This window comes from Apium graveolens, chromosome 4 (genome assembly GCF_009905375.1).
Source record: "Apium graveolens cultivar Ventura chromosome 4, ASM990537v1, whole genome shotgun sequence".
NCBI classification, from domain to species: domain Eukaryota; kingdom Viridiplantae; phylum Streptophyta; class Magnoliopsida; order Apiales; family Apiaceae; genus Apium; species Apium graveolens.
In genome coordinates this window covers 128,039,398-128,060,216 of record NC_133650.1, presented here as the reverse complement: position 1 = coordinate 128,060,216, position 20,819 = coordinate 128,039,398, and positions in this window count along the sequence as shown.

Genomic DNA, 20,819 nt, shown 5'->3' with positions numbered 1-20,819 from the left:
TTGATGATTAAGTTGAGTAGATTTAAGGTTGGTTGTTGTTGCCTCAAGAACATGATGTTCTTGAGAGGATTTTGTGTGTTGATGATGATATGATGATTGTTGGTGGTTGTGTTGATAGTTAAGGCGTAAACGAAACCCCGATCGTAAACGTAACTTCGTTAAAACCAACAAACCGTAACTTTAAGTTTCTGCAGAAGGTCTCGAAGTTGTAAACTGTAGATTCTAGAGAAATAACTTTGTTTAAGATATAAAATGTTATAAGGATCGTTTAGGCGCTTGAATTGCTTAATTCCGATTTACGGATCAAAAGTTATGATCGTTTTAGTAAAAGTGTTTTACGCGACAAAAACTGCTACGAATCACGAACTTTGAAAATATAAAGGATAGACTTAAAAGTATTCATAAATCATGAAACTTTTACAGAGAGTAACATGTGGAGTTTACCAACTGTCATAAAAATTTTAAGTGAAAATAGTGATTTCTCAATTTTATAAAAATGTCGGAGCCGAGACCGCGCGAGTAGAAACCGTAAGAATTCTTAAGCGGAGCCGACAACGATAATGAGAATGAACTCAAGATACTTAGGAAAATGAAGTGACCATAAAGTGTTTATGACTTAAAAGAAATATTAAGGATAGTATGAGTTGAGAGGGTGTATAATGAGTAGCGCATGAGTGCGAGTTACCGTGAATTAGGACGGAACCTAACGAAATGAAATGTGTTTATGGTTATAGATTTCCGAGCGGAACCTAGAGCATCCTCCACCTCGAGATACCCAGGCAAGTTTACAAACCCAACTCTATTTTACTGTTGTGTTGTGAAAGGAATTTTTTACTATCATCGCATAAATACCATGTTTGCTATGATACGTAGTTGTTGAATTTTCGCATAATATAGCGATGTTGTATGATAAGTATATATCATGAAATGATTATTTCGCTTTAAGCGTGATGTATTGTATAAGACCGAGGGTCGGTCGGGGATTAAGATAAAACCCGGGAATCGTTCCGGAGATATTATAGGACGGTTATACGTCCATAGTGGTACGTTTTAAAGGGACTCATCGTCCACTTACGAAACATTAAAACACCTCGAACTTTTAAAATGATTTCCCAATGAGCATATTCCCTCAACTATATTTTATTGGTTCAGATATTAAATATTATATACGTATTCCTTTACTATAGGAGTAGTATACTTCAACGTTTATTTATTTCAAACCCGATTAATCATTATAGATTATTAATTATGTAAACACAAACTAGTTGAGGAATACTATTTAAATAAATCTTTTAAAAGAATAACTCATTCGAGGTATGATTAATATCAATTATCATTTAATTATTTATAGACTACTATTTAATTAATGATTATTTATTAAGGATTTTTATTGATTTAAAGATCATAGATCCTGATATACCTTTTGATTTAGAAGTATCATTCGAATAATTTCATATCGTCGGTGAATATTATCCCGACTTATTATTATATTGAATATAGTTTCAAGAAGAAAATTTTCCCCTTATTAATTATCTGTTGACAACGGTCAACACACATCCCTAGTACTTCCTCCGAAATTCTCGGAAGTACGTATATACATATATATACACTTATATTTTAAAAAGATAAACTATCTCTATCAACAAGCAAAATGCTTGGGGAACTTCGATGTGGTTCAAGTTCCCGAGATTGATAGAATTCTGTTGAAGGACAATGGAGGGGTAGACTCTGGTACTATGTGTGCTGGATGGGCTACCAAAGGTACCGCAGGCGAAGGTACTTTATGTACTCAGGAACTTGTGAAGTATGTGTATACCCAAAAATGGGACACGTAGCCCGAATGCGGCCAGGGTGATACCCGAGAGATGACGGTATTCGTCCTTTTACTAGTAAAGAAGGTTACTTTCCGTAGGATGACTGATCATCGTATGCGGTGGCTCCTGTGAGATGTCCAAAATCTTCCAATTGGAATTGATATGCAATACCGTAACCCAAGCCTAGGTGCTGGGATTACTATTAAGGTATTCGCAGGTTATAAAACCCCCTTAAAAGAATTGTTTTCATAAGAAGGTGTGGGACACCGATAAATCTACTCTTAAATAAAATACATATATATAATATATGATGTTATTATACAGTCATTTTCATACTGTACATTATTATGCTGAGCATCTTAGCTCACACTTGTTTTCTTAAATTGACAAAACACAACAGTGAATCAAGATGCCTGCCATGAGAGCCACAGCCAGGAAACGGGTAGGAAATGGCCAGCTGTTCCGTAGATTGTTTGGTGCAGTACCTCAGGTAGTCGGAATAAGTTGGATTAGTTTTCAGTTGTTTATAGTTCGGCTTATTTATAAGTATGGTTTATGTAAGATAAGAAATAAGAAACGTATATTCGGCCGGCGGATTAACCTTACTTAAAGGTCACCCCCGGTAAGACTAATTATATTTGGGTTGTAATAAAATTTCTCTAGTAATGATGGTTCGTTTCCAAGACAATAACCTGTAGTGTGTGTTTTAAGTGAGGGGTCGTGAAGCGTGAGTATTTATATATCGTAGTGTGAGTTGTGTAAGTGTAGATAGCGTGGCTTCCGAGACTCCTGACCCCGGGTTTTGGGGCGCCACAGAAATGGTATCAGAGCCTTAGGTTATCAAATCTTGGAAATGATAGGATATAAAATACGTAGACCTAAGAATAATCAAACAATCAATTAGAGCTCAAGTCGATTTCGTCGTCGGGCTACACGGGTAGTCTTGACTGTTTTACCCTCAAGGGAATTCCAACTCTAAGTTAGTAACACCTTGCCTATTGTGTCAGGTACCAGTGGAGCCTAGGAGGGAGGTTGACCCTGTTGATGATGTCATGATTCCTGAGCATAACCCTATTCCCGAGCCAGAGAGCCCACCCAATGATGATTCAGATGATGACCCTACTGAGGATGTCCTAGAGGAGGAGACTGAGCTTCCGGTCCCCGTAGCTAATGGCGTAGTATGGAGAGATGTAGAGATGTACCCACACCAGGCTATTCGCTCTCCTACACCACCCCCAGGGATCCAGAGCCCTATGTCCTATACTGATGATGATGATGAGGAGGTTATACGCGCACAGTTCCATGAGGTCCATGACATATCCTCTAGCGACTCAGATTCACCTCTACCACCACCGGCGACCATGCATGTAGCCGTACACGATTGGGTAGTGAGTCAGCTTAACGCTGAGATCACTGCGGCATCTGCCCGCATTGCTGAGTTATGCCAGGCACTGACATCTAAGAGAGCTACCCGACTAGGATACCCCGGAGATTTCAGAGCTGCTTCCCCGGCCATAGCCCGTAGAGAGATCGATGGGATCGAGCTCCGTACTAGGGTTGAGATGAGGATGACATCAGTGGGAGGATACATCCCGGTAGTCGATGCAGAGATGATGATTGCAGGAGCGATGAGGAGGGTGCGTGACCTCACTCGCAGTGATAGTGACTGAGAGATTAGTGACTAGATGTAGACCTTGAAGAAGGCTGGGTGACTTGTCACCAATTTTGATAGGATTGCTAGTAGTAGATAGCGTTCCTAGCCTTTCAGGGTACACGGCTTATGTATTTTCATTTTAGTATTTAGAACTAGCAGTGATAGATTGTAATCAGGCATGTATGAACTCGGCTAGTTGTTTCATCCCCAAGATATAATTGGGAGATCTTATGAATATATATCTAAGCAGTTATTAAAGAAATGATGTCTATATTAATGCACTTTATAAAACCTGTTAAGTAATAAATGACATGCTTATATATGAATAAAGTCACCTAACTGTTATAATCATGTGACCAATTTTCCTTATCAGAATAATGCCACCCCGTAGAAGAGGAACCAGGGCACAGCCCGCAGAGTCTGTTAACCAACAACGAGGTGACCCAGTAGTAAATGAGGAAAGTGAAGAAGACATAGACTATAATGAATATGATGAGGAAGAATATGTAGAAGAAGAGGCTGAGGATACCCATCAGGGAGGGGACCCCGTAAATGAATTTATGGAACTGCTAAGAGCAAATCTGAACCAACAGCCTATTCCACCACAGCCCCCTGCTGCCCAACAGACTACAGCTACTGTCTTTAGAGCCTTCAAATCTCTCAAACCCCCAGAGTTTCTAGGATCTGCTGACCCCGTTGAAGCACGGGCCTGGCTCAAAGAGATAGAAAAGTCCTTCGAGATACTAGGAGTTGAGGAACGACATAAGACCATTTTCGCTTCTTACATGCTGAAAGGAGAAGCTAACTATTAGTGGGAGTCCAAACGAAACCTAAAAACTGATGTTGTGATTCCATGGGATAGATTTACCCGACTGTTCTTAGACAAGTACTTCCCTAGGTTTATGGAAACCCAGATGGAGATTAGGTTTTTGGAGTTGAAACAGGATAAGATGACCGTGACAGAATATGAGGCCAAATTTACTGAGTTGTCTAGATTTGTGCCTGAGTTTGTGAATATCGAAGAAAAGAAAGCGCGAAGGTTCCAGCTTGGTCTGAAACAATGGATACAGAACCGAGTAGCAGTGTTAGAGCTGACAGACTATGCCATCTTAGTACAGAAAGCCTCGATTGTTGAAGCTGGTAGTGAGCAGACTGTGAAAGAAAAGGAGAATAGGAAGAGGAAGATAGGAAGCCAAGGAATAGGAATTGGAAACAGGAGCCTTCCAAGTACGTTCGTCAGGGGAGCGGTGTCCCAACCTGCAAGAGGCCCCGGATTCAGAAAGGCCCCTAGTGAGAGCATTGGCCAGGGCGACGGACAATCTAGGGCAACATTTCATAGCCAACCACGTGCCCCAATACCAGAATGTCAAACCTGTAAGAAAAGGCACCTTGGAGTGTGTAACCAGACAAGAGCCCCTCTGAGATGTTACATGTGTGACCAAATCGGGCACCTTGCCAACAGTTGCACCCGACCCAAAGTAACGTGTTTCCAATGTGGGAAGGTAGGACACATGAAGCAGGATTGCCCAACGTTGAAGCCCCCAGCCTCAAGAATGAGTAAAGCTGTATCTAACCGACCTCCAGCCGCTAGGACCTTCAACATGACTGTTCAGGATGTTGTCCGAAACACTGACGTGATAGCAGGTACCCTTTTGTTAAATTCCGAACATGCAAATGTCCTATTTGATTTTGGAGCAACCAAGTCTTTTATATCTCAAGATTTTGCTAGCAAGTTAAAACTTAATGCCATACCCTTACGTGAGGTATTACGAGTGGAAATAGCAAACAAAGAAATAATCCCTGTAAATCAAATATACCCTAAGTGCAAGCTGAAATTAGAAGAGAAGATCTTCGAGGTCGACTTAATACCATTCGCGTTAGGAGAATTTGATGTGATCTTAGGAATGGATTGGTTATCCAGTAACGGAGCGCAAATAGATTGTGAACAGAAGAAAGTTAAGATAAGAGTGCAGAATGATAAAGAGGTAGTGTTTAAAGGTCAATGACAGAACCAGAAATTTTTGACCATGCTTCAAGCAAAAAGATTGTTGAGGAAAGGTAACGAGGCCTATTTGGCTTATGTGATAGATACCCAGAAGGAGGTCCCCAATATACAGAACATACCCATAGTAAACGAATTCGAGGATGTATTTCCAGAAAACTTACCAGGATTACCATCTGACAGAGAAATAGAGTTCGCTATAGAGTTAGCACCAGGGACGGCACCAGTATCCAAGGCCCCATATAGGTTAGCCCCAGTTGAGATGAAAGAACTAGCTTCTCAACTGCAAGAATTATTAGATAATGGAATGATAAGGCCCAGTGTGTCACCATGGGGAGCACCAATATTATTCGTAAAGAAAAAGGACGGCAGCATGAGATTATGTATAGACTATCGAGAGCTGAATAAGCTGACCATAAAGAATAGGTACCCTCTTGAAAGAAATATGTCCTAAGTCCAATCATGTATGAGGATTTAGGAATAACTTTTATGTAATCTGTTTTGATTTCATTGATATTAATAAAAGACTTGTTTTGTTTTTATTACGGGTTTTATCTATTTAAGTGTTTAAATAAGATATACCATGATTTAGAGTAAAGCTTTTTATGGATTATGATGAGATCATAATAGTGAGACCTAAAAGATGATAACTCTAAAATTAAATAGTTCCTGATTATAGGATTACTAACTGGTAATTAATAATCCGCAAAGATCGGTACATACTATGCTTGCTTCATTATGAAGGATGTCTGTTCTCATAGACATTTGTGTGGTGACACTATAGCTAGTATGTAGGTGCTTATTATAGAATAAGTTCACTGAACATGACTCGCCTAGCTGAACAACTGATGGAGTTCACTCACGTGTCAGCAGTTGTTCACGTAGTGATAGTTGTACAAGTATCCTTAGACTTGAGGTCATCATAGTAATCTTGTGTACACTGAACTATGCTTTGGTTTAGTTCTTAGTCTCCAAGTACAATTATTAGGGCTCTTCTGGGTATAGGAATTTGTACACGAAGATAGTGTATGATCAATAAAGGATCTACCCCTTCCAGTGAAGGAAGCGAATGTTCAAGGCTGATCCACTTATGCTAGTTCAGGAATCTCTGGCCAGAGTGAATGAAATTAGAAAGGAGTTTCTAATTTGCATAGAACTAAGCATAGTAAATGGTAAGCAAGTGATTGAATTAGATAGGCTTGACACGAGATCCATGCCTTGTATTTAATCAGGACATTGTAGGGTAGAAGGAGTTTATTGTACGGTAACTATTCACTGAATAGGTTCTTGGTATTCTAAGCAGTGAATTCGTATTATCCGGATAGTCGTGATATGCTGAGAAGTATCCCTCACGATGTAGAATAAATGTGATTAATTAATTAATCATATTTAATAAATTAGAGAATTTATATAAATAATGATAAAATAGTTTTATTGTTATTTATTTCTACTACCGGCTTAATATTGAACCTACATGGTCACACCATAAAAAGAGAATGATTTTATAGTGGAGGAATTAATTAATAATGGCTAATAATTATTTATTTGTGAAATAAATAATTAATTGGCAAATTTAATAATTGATTAAATGAGATTTAATTGATTATAAATTAATTAAGAAAAGTTCTTAATATTATTAATTAAGAATTTAATTTTTGGAAATTAAATCAAGAGAGAGAATTTTTTCTAAAGTGTTTAGAAAAGGATTAATAATTAAAAGGTGTTTTAATTATTAATGAGAATAATAAATGGGATAATAATAATAATATTTATGGGAAAATTTCAGCTGAAAATTTTGCCTATAAATACACTATTATAAACCCTATTTTTATTCGAACCCCAAAACCCAAAAAAGTTTGGAAAACCCAATTCTCTCCACCTCCTTCCTCCTCCTTAACATTGTTTTCTTGGTGGATACCGGTGGAGTGCTTCACACTTGAGGAGCAACTGCTAAGGATCTCTGATCGTTGTCTCCGAATTATTTTAAAGGTTAGATTCGATCCTTCGAATTTTTATTCATGATCTGTATGCTTTTATTTGGATTTTATATGTGTAAAAGTGTTTTGCCATGCCCCGCTGCGTTTAAAATCCAACATTGGTATCAGAGCATAGGTTGTATGCATATAGATCTGTGGTAAAAATTTCAGAATTTTATGTGCTTGTATGAATTAATTATGATTTTTACAAGTTATATTATGGATTAATTTTTTCTGATGAGAAATCATTTCTCAGAATAATTTTGAATGTTGATCTGGGTTCTACAAGTGTTGTAGATCGTCTGGGTATTTTTTTCATAATTTTATGATATATAGATTTTTTATTATGAATTTTTGAAGTTGTTGTAATTAAATTCGTAATTAAATAATCATATATATATATTATTTGTTAGTATGTATATATATATTTGTACTGCTGCTGTGATGTCTGACTGCACGGAGAAAGCAAAGCAAAGAACAGGTACGGTGTTCACAGATGTTAGGCTCGTTTTCCGAGGATAGCGGCGGCTGCTGCAAAAGAAAGAAAAAAAATAAAAAAAATAAAGGGGTGTCGCGCATTCCGGGAATGCGTTACACCCTGTGGCGCATTCACGGAATGCGTTACACCTTTTAATGGCTTAAAAGGGTTGTAACGCATCACCGGAATGCGTTACAGGGCTTGTAACGCGTTCCTGTAATGCGTTATAGCCCGACTGTCCAGATTAAAATTGATTTTCTGGGAGTTTCGTAACTCCGTTTTGGGCGTGCAATATATCGTTGGATTCGTTTTTCCGAGACGGATCTAATGGAGTGATCAATTTTAGTTTATATAAAAGTTTTGAACTGTTTATATTTCCATGAAGTGTTTTAAAGCTGTTTTTAACTGTTTTAACTACTTTTAAATGCTTCATGTGATACATAGAGATGTATAATGCTTAGACCAATATGCTAGATGAGGTAACATGCCTACCTTGATGTTTATTCATGTTGATATATGTGATATATGCTTAGTTTATCATGCGATGATAGATTTAGGTGAACTTAAATGAACATAAGGCGTTTGTTAGACAACCTAGTATAGTGAAATTGTTTCATAACCTTAATAACAATATTATGAATACAATCATGAGATTCTTGTGTTTGTGAAACACGTAATTGAATATGAATTTTCGATATGAGAGAAAGGATGATTCTGTCAACAACAAATTTCTATCTGTAAGAAAGGGTTATTAAGTGACGTCTCTTGACAATGCTCCACCCGATATGGGAATCATCTGATCATCGATTATTGATTTGAAATATTTAATTTAAAAGGAAGAATCTCTTTATAATATGATTATGATTGTAACGTAATATAATCCCTCTAAAATTAAATAATATCAAGTAGTAACTGGCCAATGACACAACGGGCTTGTGTCGGTCATAGCCTTCCAACATGATAGAAAAGTAGTTCTTATTTTTGAATCATTGTCGGTTCGTGCTACAGCCGAGGGCTTTGATTTCAAAATAAGAAATACTTGTCTATTACACAGAGATGTGTACATTGAATAAGAATCTAAAGGTCGGTACATGCCACAGCCGTGGGCCTTTGGGGACTGATTCAATTGTACGGAATGTTGGGTTAGACTTGACTTAGAATATTGAGTTTGTCGTGCCACAGCTGAGACTCAATTATTCAAGAGGCTAAAGTTTGATTAGGGAATAACATAAGATGTAATTGACAAGAGTTGTCTGCCTATTGAACATTATATGGCGGTTCGTGCTACAGCCGGGGTTGTGTAATGGAATGTAGGATCCCTATTCCCACTAGCATTATGAATGCTAATTTTTCACGTAGGGGGTTGAATAAATTAGATAAACTAGTGGGAGCCACTTATGAATAAGACCCGATTCATATAGTGTTTTAAAATGAAATCGAATATTTGCTAAGTGTTGTTATGTGTTTATCATTTACAGATTTACTTTGTACATTATGTCTTCTGCACTATCACTCAGGAGCATACTAGATGCTCACAAATTGACTAGTCCTAATTATGTTGACTGGCTTCGAAACTTGAGAATTGTTCTCAGGATTGAGAAGCTGGAATACGTGATTGACTCACCTAAGCCTACTGAACCTGCTAGTGATGCACATAATGATGAACATGTTGTGTATCGTAAGTGGATAGATGATGCAAATGTTGCTCAATGCATCATGCTAGCTTCCATGAACATTGAGCTACAGAAGCAACATGAGCATATGGATGCTCACACTATCCTAATGCATCTACAAGAGTTGTATGATGTGGCGGGGAGGACAGCTCGATATGAGATATCGAATGAGTTGTTCGGTTGTAGGATGTCTGAGGGATCATCTGTGAATGACCATGTACTTAAGATGATCAATTTGATTGAACGTCTTGGACAACTTGGTTTTGCCATGGATGGGGAGCTGAGCCAAGACTTGGTCTTGCAATCGCTTCCGAGTTCGTTCTCGCAGTTTGTTGTGAACTTTCACATGAATCAGTTGGATGTCAGCCTGCCTGAACTCCACAACATGTTGAAGACTGCGGAATCGAATTTTCCCCTAAGAAGAGTTCTGTTCTTCTAATTGGTGAAGGTTCCAATCCTAAGAAAAGGAAGAGGAACCCTTCCAAGAAGAAGAAAGTAGGTGAGAAAACGCCGGTTCCACCAAAAGCTGAAGACCCCAAGAGCAAAGTTATTTGCATTCACTGTAACAAGGTGGGGCACTAGAAGAGGAACTGCAAGGTTTACCTTGCAGAATTGAAGAAGAAGAAGGGTAGTGAGACTACCGCTTCTGATTCAGGTATGTTCATGATAGAAGTGAATATGTCATTAAATCAAATTTCTACTTGGGTATTAGATACCGCCTGTGGTTCTCATATCTGCAATTTGTTGCAGGGACCAAGGAGAAGTAGGACTCTTGAGGAAGAGGAGGTGATTCTACTGATAGGAAATGGAGCAAGAGTTGCTGCTGAAGATGTAGAATCATTTCATTTACATATGCCTATGGGCAAGACTATTAATTTAAATAATTGTTATTTTGTTCCCTCGATTGTGAGGAATATTATTCCCATATTAGACTTGGCTGGATTTTCATTTATTATTGAGAATAGTGAATGTTTTATTCTTAGAGATAATATTCTTTATGGACGTGGTACTTTAAATAATGGTCTGTATAAATGTGACATAATTTACTTCAAATTGAACAAACTAATAAAAGAAAAGGGATGATGAAAATCTCATTTCATTGTGGCACTGCAGTCTCCATTTAGTAGACATGGAGAGTGGGCTGCAAATTTGCTAGGAATGGTACACACAGATGTATGTGGACCAATGTCTACGCAAGCCATGGGTGGATTTTCATACTTCATTACTTTCATAGATGATAGATCTGGATTCGGATATGTGTTTGATGAAACACAAGTCTGAGGCCTTTGAAAAGTTCAAAGAATATAAGTATGAAGTGGAGAAACAACCAAACATAGTATTATAACTCTTCGATCAGATCGAGGTGGTGAATACTTTAATGGAGTGTTTCCAGATTATCTCAAAGTAAATGGTATAGTCTCTCAGTGGACTCCTCCAGATTGGTATCTGAAAGGAGAAATTGAACTTTGTTAGACATAGTTCGGTCCATGATGAGCTATGCAAATCTTCCAGTATTCCTATGGGGTTATGCATTGGAAACCTCAGCATATTTAATGAATATGGTGCCTTCCAAAATCTGTTCCTCAAACTTCGTATGAGATATGGAAAGAAAGGAAACCGAGTTTTAAACACGTTAAGATTTGGGGATGTCCAGCTTATGTCAAGTATGTTGACCCAGATAAGCTGGAATATCGATCCGTAAAATGTAGTTTTGTGGGATATCCTAAAGAAACTTTAGGGTATTACTTTTACACCGATCATCGGGTGTTTGTATCCAGACATGCTACCTTCTTGGAAAAGAAGTTTATCCATGAAGGAAACAGTGGGAGCAAAATTGAACTTGATGAAGTTCAAGAAGCACAAACTACTGCGGATCAAGTGGAAACACCTGTTCTGACTGAACAACCTTTTGTGGAACAGCCCATTCATAGATCAGGGAGAGTGTCTCGCCAACCTGAGAGGTAATATGGCCTTGTCATTGAGAATGACAATGAGTTGTCGATCATTGATGATAACAACCCTGTGACCTATAATGAGGCTATGAGTAGTGTTGACTCAGAGAAATGGCAAAGTGCCATGAAATCCGGAATGGAATCTATGTATACGGTATATGTAAGAATGATTAGAGCAGATGGCCAGGTGGAGACCTTTAAGGCCATGCTTTTGGCAAAAGGATTCAAACAAAGGCAATGGATTGACTTTGATGAAACCTTTTACCTGTAGCCCTGTTAAAATCAGTTCGGATTTTGCTTGTGATTGCCGCTTACTACGACTATGAGATCTGGCAAATAGCCAGATGGTTTTCTTTCCAAGAGAAAAGAAAACCTAGTGTGTAAGCTGCTGCGAACCGTATGTGGATAAAAAGCAAGCTTCTCGAAAGATGGAACATTCGTTTTGATGAGACAATCAAAGAGTTTGATTTTATCAAAAAACGTAGATGAACCATGCGTCTACAAAAGGGTTAGTGGGAGCGCGGTAACATTTCTTGTATTGTATTGAATTAGAGTTGACACACATAACAACATAGCAGACCCACTCACAAAGCTACTTTATGAAAGTCACTTTGATCGTCATAAAGACAAGATGGGTATTAGATACCAGAGTGATTGGCTTTAGTACAAGTGGGAGATTGAAAGGAATATGTCCTAAGTCCAATCATGTATGAGGATTTAGGAATAACTTTTATGTAATCTGTTTTGATTTCATTGATATTAATAAAAGATTTGTTTTGTTTTTATTACGGGTTTTATCTATTTAAGTGTTTAAATAAGATATACCATAGTTTAGAGTAAAGCTTTTTATGGATTATGATGAGATCATAATAGTGAGACCTAAAAGATGATAACTCTAAACTTAAATAGTTCCTGATCATAGGATTACTAACTGGTAATTAATAATCCGTAAAGATCGGTACATACTATGCTTGCTTCATTATGAAGGATGTCTGTTCTCATAGACATTTGTGTGGTGACACTATAGCTAGTATGTAGGTGCTTATTATAGAATAAGTTCACTGAACATGACTCGCCCAGCTGAACAACTGATGGAGTTCACTCACGTGTCAGCAGTTGTTCACATAGTGATAGTTGTACAAGTATCCTTAGACTTGAGGTCATCATAGTAATCTTGTGTACACTGAACTATGCTTTGGTTTAGTTCTTAGTCTTCAGGGACAATTATTAGGGCTCTTCTGGGTATAGAAATTTGTACACGAAGATAGTGTATGATCAACAAAGGATCTACCCCTTCCAATGAAGGAAGCGATTGTTCAAGGCTGATCCATTTATGCTAGTTCAGGAATCTCTGGCCAGAGTGAATGAAATTAGAAAGGAGTTTCTAATTTGCATAGAACTAAGCATAGTAAATGGTAAGCAAGTGATTGAATCAGATAGGCTTGACACGAGATCCATGCCTTGTATTTAATCGAGACATTGTAGGGTAGAAGGAGTTTATTGTACGGTAACTATTCACTGAATAGGTTCTTGGTATTCTAAGTAGTGAATTCATATTATCCGGATAGTCACGATATGCTGAGAAGTATCCCTCACGATGTAGAATAAATGTGATTAATTAATTAATCAAATTTAATAAATTAGAGAATTTATATAAATAATGATAAAATAGTTTATTATTATTTATTTCTACTACCGGCTTAATATTGAACCTACATGGTCACACCATAAAAAGAGAATGATTTTATAGTGGAGGAATTAATTAATAATGGCTAATAATTATTTATTTGTGAAATAAATAATTAATTGGCAAATTTAATAATTGATTAAATGAGATTTAATTGATTATAAATTAATTAAGAAAAGTTCTTAATATTATTAATTAAGAATTTAATTTTTGGAAATTAAATCAAGAGAGAGAATTTTTTCTAAAGTGTTTAGAAAAGGATTAATAATTAAAAGGTGTTTTAATTATTAATGAGAATAATAAATGGGATAATAATAATAATATTTATGGGAAAATTTCAGCTGAAAATTTTGCCTATAAATACACTATTATAAACCCTATTTTTATTCGAACCCCAAAACCCAAAAAAGTTTGGAAAACCCAATTCTTTCCACCTCCTTCCTCCTCCTTAACATCGTTTTCTTGGTGGATACCGGTGGAGTGCTTCACACTTGAGGAGCAACTGCTAAGGATCTCTGATCGTTATCTCCGAATTATTTTAAAGGTTAGATTCGATCCCTCGAATTTTTATTCATGATCTGTATGCTTTTATTTGGATTTTATATGTGTAAAAGTGTTTTACCATGCCCCGCTACGTTTAAAATCCAACACCTCTTCCCAGAATTGACGACCTATTCGACCAACTCAAAGGAGCTGTACATTAAAATAGACTTAAGGACAGGATATCACCAGTTGAAAATCAAACCGGAAGATATACCAAAGACTGCTTTTCGCACTAGGTATGGACACTATGAGTTCTTAGTCATGTCGTTTGGATTAACCAATGCACCCGCAGCCTTTATGGATTTGATGAACAGAGTGTTCAAAAAGTACCTGGATATATGTGTGATAGTTTTTATAGATGATATTTTGATCTACTCAAAGACAGAGCAAGAACATGCAGAACATTTGAGGATAGTCTTATAAATCTTGAGGAATGAGAAATTGTATGCCAAATTTTCGAAGTGCGAATTTTGGTTGAGAGAAGTTCAGTTTTTAGGACATGTAGTGAGTAGCAAAGGAGTTTTAGTTGATCCTGCCAAGATAGAGGCGGTATCCAATTGGGAAAGACCAGCAACCCCAACAGAGGTTAGGAGTTTCGTGGGTTTAGCAGGATATTACCGAAGATTCGTGCAAGACTTCGCTAAGATAGCCGGTCCACTGACTAGACTTACCCGGAAGGCAGAAAAGTTCGTATGGACGGAAAAGTGTGAGGAGAGTTTTCAAGAACTGAAAAGAGGCTGGTGTCAGCACCAGTGCTCGCTCTTCCCGATGGAAAAGGAGAGTTTGTGATATACAGCGATGCATCACTTAAAGGATTAGGATGTGTACTAATGCAGCACGGCAAGGTTATAGCGTATGCCTCTCGATAATTGAAGGAATATGAGAGCCGATACCCTACGCACGACCTAGAATTAGCAGCCATAGTATTTGCCCTAAAAATCTGGAGACACTACCTATACGGTGAGAAATGCGAGATCTACACTGACCATAAAAGCCTCAAATATATTTTTACTCAGAAGGAACTAAACATGAGACAGAGGAGATGGTTAGAGTTGATAAAAGACTACGACTGTGAAATTTTGTATCACCCGGGCAAAGCCAATGTGGTGGCTGACGCCCTTAGTAGGAAGGAAAGACTCAAGATGATAATGACATCGGAGGAATTAATTAAGGAATTTGAGAAGATGGAAATTGACGTAAGAATGACCGATAAGGGAACAGAAGGATTATTTGAGATTAAGCTAGTACCAGAACTGACTGCAAAGATACGAGTATGTCAGGAAAAGAAGATGAGTGAGGAAAAAGGGACATTGACCGATGAAGAAGTGAGATGCGAGAAGGATGAGGAAGGGATCATGAGGTATGCGTCCCGGATTTGGATTCCGAATGTGCAAGAATTAAAGGACGGGCTGTTGCATGAAGGGCACAGCTCTAGATATTCAATCCACACAGGAAGTACGAAAATGTACCGTGACCTTAAGGAATTTTATTGGTGGCCTAACATGAAGAGAGAAGTAGCAGAGTGGGTTAACAAGTGCTTGACATGCCAAAGAGTGAAGGCGGAACACCAGCGACCTAGTGGACTGTTACGACCCTTAGAAATTCCGGAATGGAAATGGGAACACATAGCCATAGATTTTGTGACAGGCTTACCTAGGACAAAGACTAATCACGATGTTATATGGGTTATCATTGATAGACTGACCAAGTCCACACACTTCCTACCAATCAACGAAAGGTACACCGTAGACAAGTTGGTAGATATTTACTTGAAGGAAATTATAATAAGACACGGCGTTCCTGTAGCCATAGTGTCAGATAGAGACCCGAGGTTTAATTCCCGATTTTGGAGAAGCTTCCAGAAATGTGTAGGCACCAGACTAAACATGAGTACCGCTTACCACCCCTAGACGGATGGACAAAGCGAAAGGACTATACAGACCCAAAAGATATGCTGCGAGTATGTGCCATCGACTTCAAAGGAAATTGGGATGATCACTTACCCCTGATAGAATTTTCTTACAACAATAGCTATCACGCTAGCATAGGAATGCCCCCGTATGAAGCTCTTTACGGGAGAAGATGTCGCTCTCCCCTGTGTTGGGATGAAGTTGGAGAACACAAGCTATTAGGACTAGAGTTAGTCCAGCAGGCCAGAGAAATGGTAAAACTCATCAGGAAGAGACTGGTAGCAGCCCAGGACAGACAAAAGAAGTACGCCGATCAGACCAGGAAGGATAGGGAATATGAAGTAAGAGATTTTGTATCGTTGAAGGTATCTCCATGGAAAGGAGTGATGAGGTTTGGAAAGAAAGGGAAGCTGAGTCCCAGATTCATAGGACCCTTTGAAATTTTGAGGATAGGACCTCTAGCTTACGAGCTCGCCTTGCCTCCTATTCTGCAACAAGTACACAACATGTTTCACGTATCCATGTTGAGAAAGTACCATGCCGATGCCCGTCATGTAATAGAGTACGAGCAGGTAGATTTACAACCAGATCTGACCTACATCGAGCAGCCAGTTAGGATAATGGACCAGAAAGAACAAGTGCTGAGGAACAAAACGGTGAAGCTAGTTAGGATCTTGTGGAGAAATCAAAATGTTGAGGAATCAACTTGGGAACTTGAAGACACCATGAGGAATATATATCCCCACTTATTTTCTAGTTGATTCCGGGACGGAATCCTTGTTAGAGGGGAAGACTGTAATAACTCAAATTTTTGAGACCCTGTAAAACGTTTAATGAATAGTAACCCTGACAGACGGGAAAACTTTTGAGCCCACACTATATAGTGCATAAAAAAATGAGTTTCGGAATCGATATTACGACTATACGTACCAAATAAGTGTATGTAAACGCTATTAGTTTTCGAAGAAAATGAACTTTGAAAAATGACCGTAATTATGACTTATCAAGGACTACGGGAATCACAATATAATTACGAGATTAAAATCCTACGGGTTTATATTCAATTAGGATAAATAAAAATATAAGGATTAGAAATGAAAAGAATTACATTGCGAACCATTTACGAATAAGTATTGCGGAGAACGTTTAAGTAACCGAGCGAACGTGTAAACGATTAATTAAACGTAACGCACTAACTAAACCATGGTAAGGAAGTAACCATGGTTACTTCATCAAATAGTGAGCTAACCCTAGGATGACCAAGCTAGCTAGCAAATAGTGTGCTAAGGAGCTAACCTTGTAGTTTAGCTTGTAAGCTAGCAAGCTACAAAGATTTGTCCATGGATTTGGAGACAAGGAATAAACCTAAGCTATCCTAGGAAGAATAAAGATCAACTTGCAAAGATATCAAGTCACCTTCCAAGAAGCAACCTAGAAATCATCCAAGAGAAGCAACCGAGTGCTATAAATACCCCCCACCACCATTTAGCTCCATTCGGCTATTTGAAGAAAAAAGGAGGAAATTGCAATTCAAAACTCCAAGCTCTAGTTCTTGTAAAATCCCACAATTATTTCCCAAGCCTCCTAGCAACTAAACTAAGGTAAGAAAAATCTTTCATCTCTTTTTATCAAGGTTTGATGGGTGGAATAAATTCAAGAAACTCACTAGTGAATAGTGTGAATAGTAACCTCTCTTTGGTTTCTTGATTTTAATGATGGTTTTAAGTTCCAAAAATCATACCAAGCACTTCCAAGCCTCCACCATCCTCAAGAACACATCTCAAGATTTCAAGAAAGGTAAAAATCTTTGGCCTAACTTTATTTAAGGTTCATGTTTAAGATCCATTTAGTGGGTGTTAGTAAACCTAGCTTACTAAGTGTTGTTGATGAAATCTTGATGATTAAGTTGAGTAGATTTAAGGTTGGTTGTTGTTGCCTCAAGAACATGATGTTCTTGAGAGGAGTTTGTTTGTTGATGATGATATGATGATTGTTGGTGGTTGTGTTGATAGTTAAGGCGTAAACGAAACCCCGATCGTAAACGTAACTTCGTTAAAACCAACAAACCGTAACTTTAAGTTTCTGCAGAAGGTCTCGAAGTTGTAAACTGTAGATTCTTGAGAAATAACCTTTTTTTAAGATAGACAATGTTATAAGGATCGTTTAGGCGCTTGAATCGCTTAATTCCTATTTACGGATCAAAAGTTATGATCGTTTTAGTAAAAGTGTTTTACGCGACAAAAACTGCTACGAATCACGAATTTTAAAAATATAAAGGATAGACTTAAAAGTATTCATAAATCATGAAATTTTTACAGAGAGTAACATGTGGAGTTTACCAACTGTCATAAAAATTTTAAGTGAAAATAATAATTTTTCAATTTTATAAAAATGTCGGAGCCGAGACCGCGCGAGTAGAAACCGTAAGAATCCTTAAGCGGAGCTGACAACGATAATGAGAATGAACTCAAGATACTTAGGAAAATGAAGTGACCATAAAGTGTTTATGACTTAAAAGAAATGTTAAGGGTAGTATGAGTTGAGAGGGTGTATAATGAGTAGCGCATGAGTGCGAGTTACCGTGAATTAGGACGGAACCTAACGAAATGAAATGTGTTTATGGTTATAGATTTCCAAGCGGAACCTAGAGCATCCTCCACCTCGAGATACCCAGGCAAGTTTACAAACCCAACTCTATTTTACTGTTGTGTTGTGAAAGGATTATTTTACTATCATCGCATAAATACCATGTTTGCCATGATACGTAGTTGTTGAATTTTCGCATAATATAGCGATGTTATACGATAAGTATATATCGTGAAATGATTATTTCGCTTTAAGTGTGATGTATTGTATAAGACCGAGGGTCGGTCGGGGATTAAGATAAAACCCGGGAATCATTCCGGAGATATTATAGGACGGTTATACGTCCATAGTGGTACATTTTAAAGGGACTCATCGTCCACTTACGAAACATTAAAACACCTCGAACTTTTAAAACGATTTCCCAATGAGCATATTCCCTCAACTATATTTTATTGATTCGGATATTAAATATTATATACGTATTCCTTTATTATAGGAGTAGTATACTTCAACGTTTATTTATTTCAAACCCGATTAATCATTATAGATTATTAATTATGTAAACACAAACTAGTTGAGGAATACTATTTAAATAAATCTTTTAAAAGAATAACTCATTCGAGGTATGATTAATATCAATTATCATTTAATTATTTATAGACTACTATTTAATTAATGATTATTTATTAAGGATTGTTATTGATTTAAAGATCATAGATCTTGATATACCTTTTGATTTAGAAGTATCATTCGAATAATTTCAGATCGTCGGTGAATATTATCCCGACTTATTATTATATTGAATATAGTTTCAAGAAGAAACTTTTCCCCTTATTATTATCTGTTGACAACGGTCAACACACATCCCTAGTACTTCCTCCGAAATTCTCGGAAGTACGTATATACATATATATACACTTATATTTTAAAAAGATAAACTATCTCTATCAACAAGCAAAACGCTTGGGGAACTTCGATGTGGTTCAAGTTCCCGAGATTGATAGAATTATGTTGAAGGACAATGGAGGGGTAGACTCTGGTACTATGTGTGCTAGATGGGCTACCAAAGGTACCGCAGGCGAAGGTACTTTGTGTACTCAGGAACTTGTGAAATATGTGTATACCCGAAAATGGGACACGTAGCCCGAATGCGGCCAGGGTGATACCCGAGAGATGACGGTATTTGTCCTTTTACTAGTAAAGAAGGTTACTTTCCGTAGGACGACTGATCATCGTATGCAGTGGCTCCTGTGAGATGTCCAAAATCTTCCAATTGGAATTGATATGCAATATCGTAACCCAAGCCTAAGTGCTGGGATTACTATTAAGGTATTCGCAGGTTATAAAAACCTCTTAAAAGAATTGTTTTCATAAGAAGGTTTGGGACACCGAGAAATCTACTTTTAAATAAAATACATATATATAATATATGATGTTATTATACAGTCATTTTCATACTGTACATTATTATGTTGAGCATCTTAGCTCACACTTATTTTCTTAAATTGACACAACACAACAGTGAATCAAGATGCCTGCCATGAGAGCCACAGCCAGGAAACAGGTAGAAAATGGCCAGCTGTTCCGTAGATTGTTTGGTGCAGTACCTCAGGTAGTCGGAATAAGCTGGATTAGTTTTCAGTTGTTTATAGTTCGGCTTATTTGTAAGTATGGTTTATGTAAGATAAGAAATAAGAAACGTATATCTGGCCGGCGGATTACCCTTACTTAAAGGTCACCCCCGGTAAGACTAATTATATTTGGGTTGTAATAAAATTTCTCTAGTAATGATGGTTCGTTTCCAAGACAATAACCTGTAGTGTGTGTGTGTTAAGTGAGGGGTCGTGAAGCGTGAGTATTTACATATCGTAGTGTGAGTTGTGTAAGTTTAGATAGCGTGGCTTCCGAGACTCCTGACCCCGGGTTTTGGGGCGCCACAATCAACACATGCATAATATACAAATCACATACATATAGTCAAGGAAGATTGTATACATGAAATTATCATTAAAATCAGTAAACACACAAACGAATTAAAACCTTTCGCAAGTAGCTCTAATACCATTATTGGGTTTCGAGGTATAAAAACACAGCGGAAATTATAAATAAAACCGTAAAAATAGAATAAAACCAAAACCCACCGCAGGATCCATGCGAAAAAAATATTTAACTCGTGGATGAGATGTTTACCTTAAAGAGATTTACGATTACGGTTGTTAAAAGGAGATCCTAGCTTTAACCGAACACCACGTATCCCACCTTAGCGATCTACGCCGTAGAGGTATCCACACGAAAGCCGATACAGAGGAGGCGTGTACTAGCACCAAGAACGAATCTATTTTCCTCTCTCTCTCTCTCTCACCTTTAACTGCTAGGGTTTTATGTTTTTTTCTAATAAAAATGTAACCCAAATTTTAGCCTTAATGATGTTTATACAGAGAAACCAAAAATAGTCCTAACCCTAATCCAAGTTAGAGTTTATTAAAATCCGAAATTCTATTTATTTAATAGTCAAGTCTAACTCAATTATCAAATAATAACTGA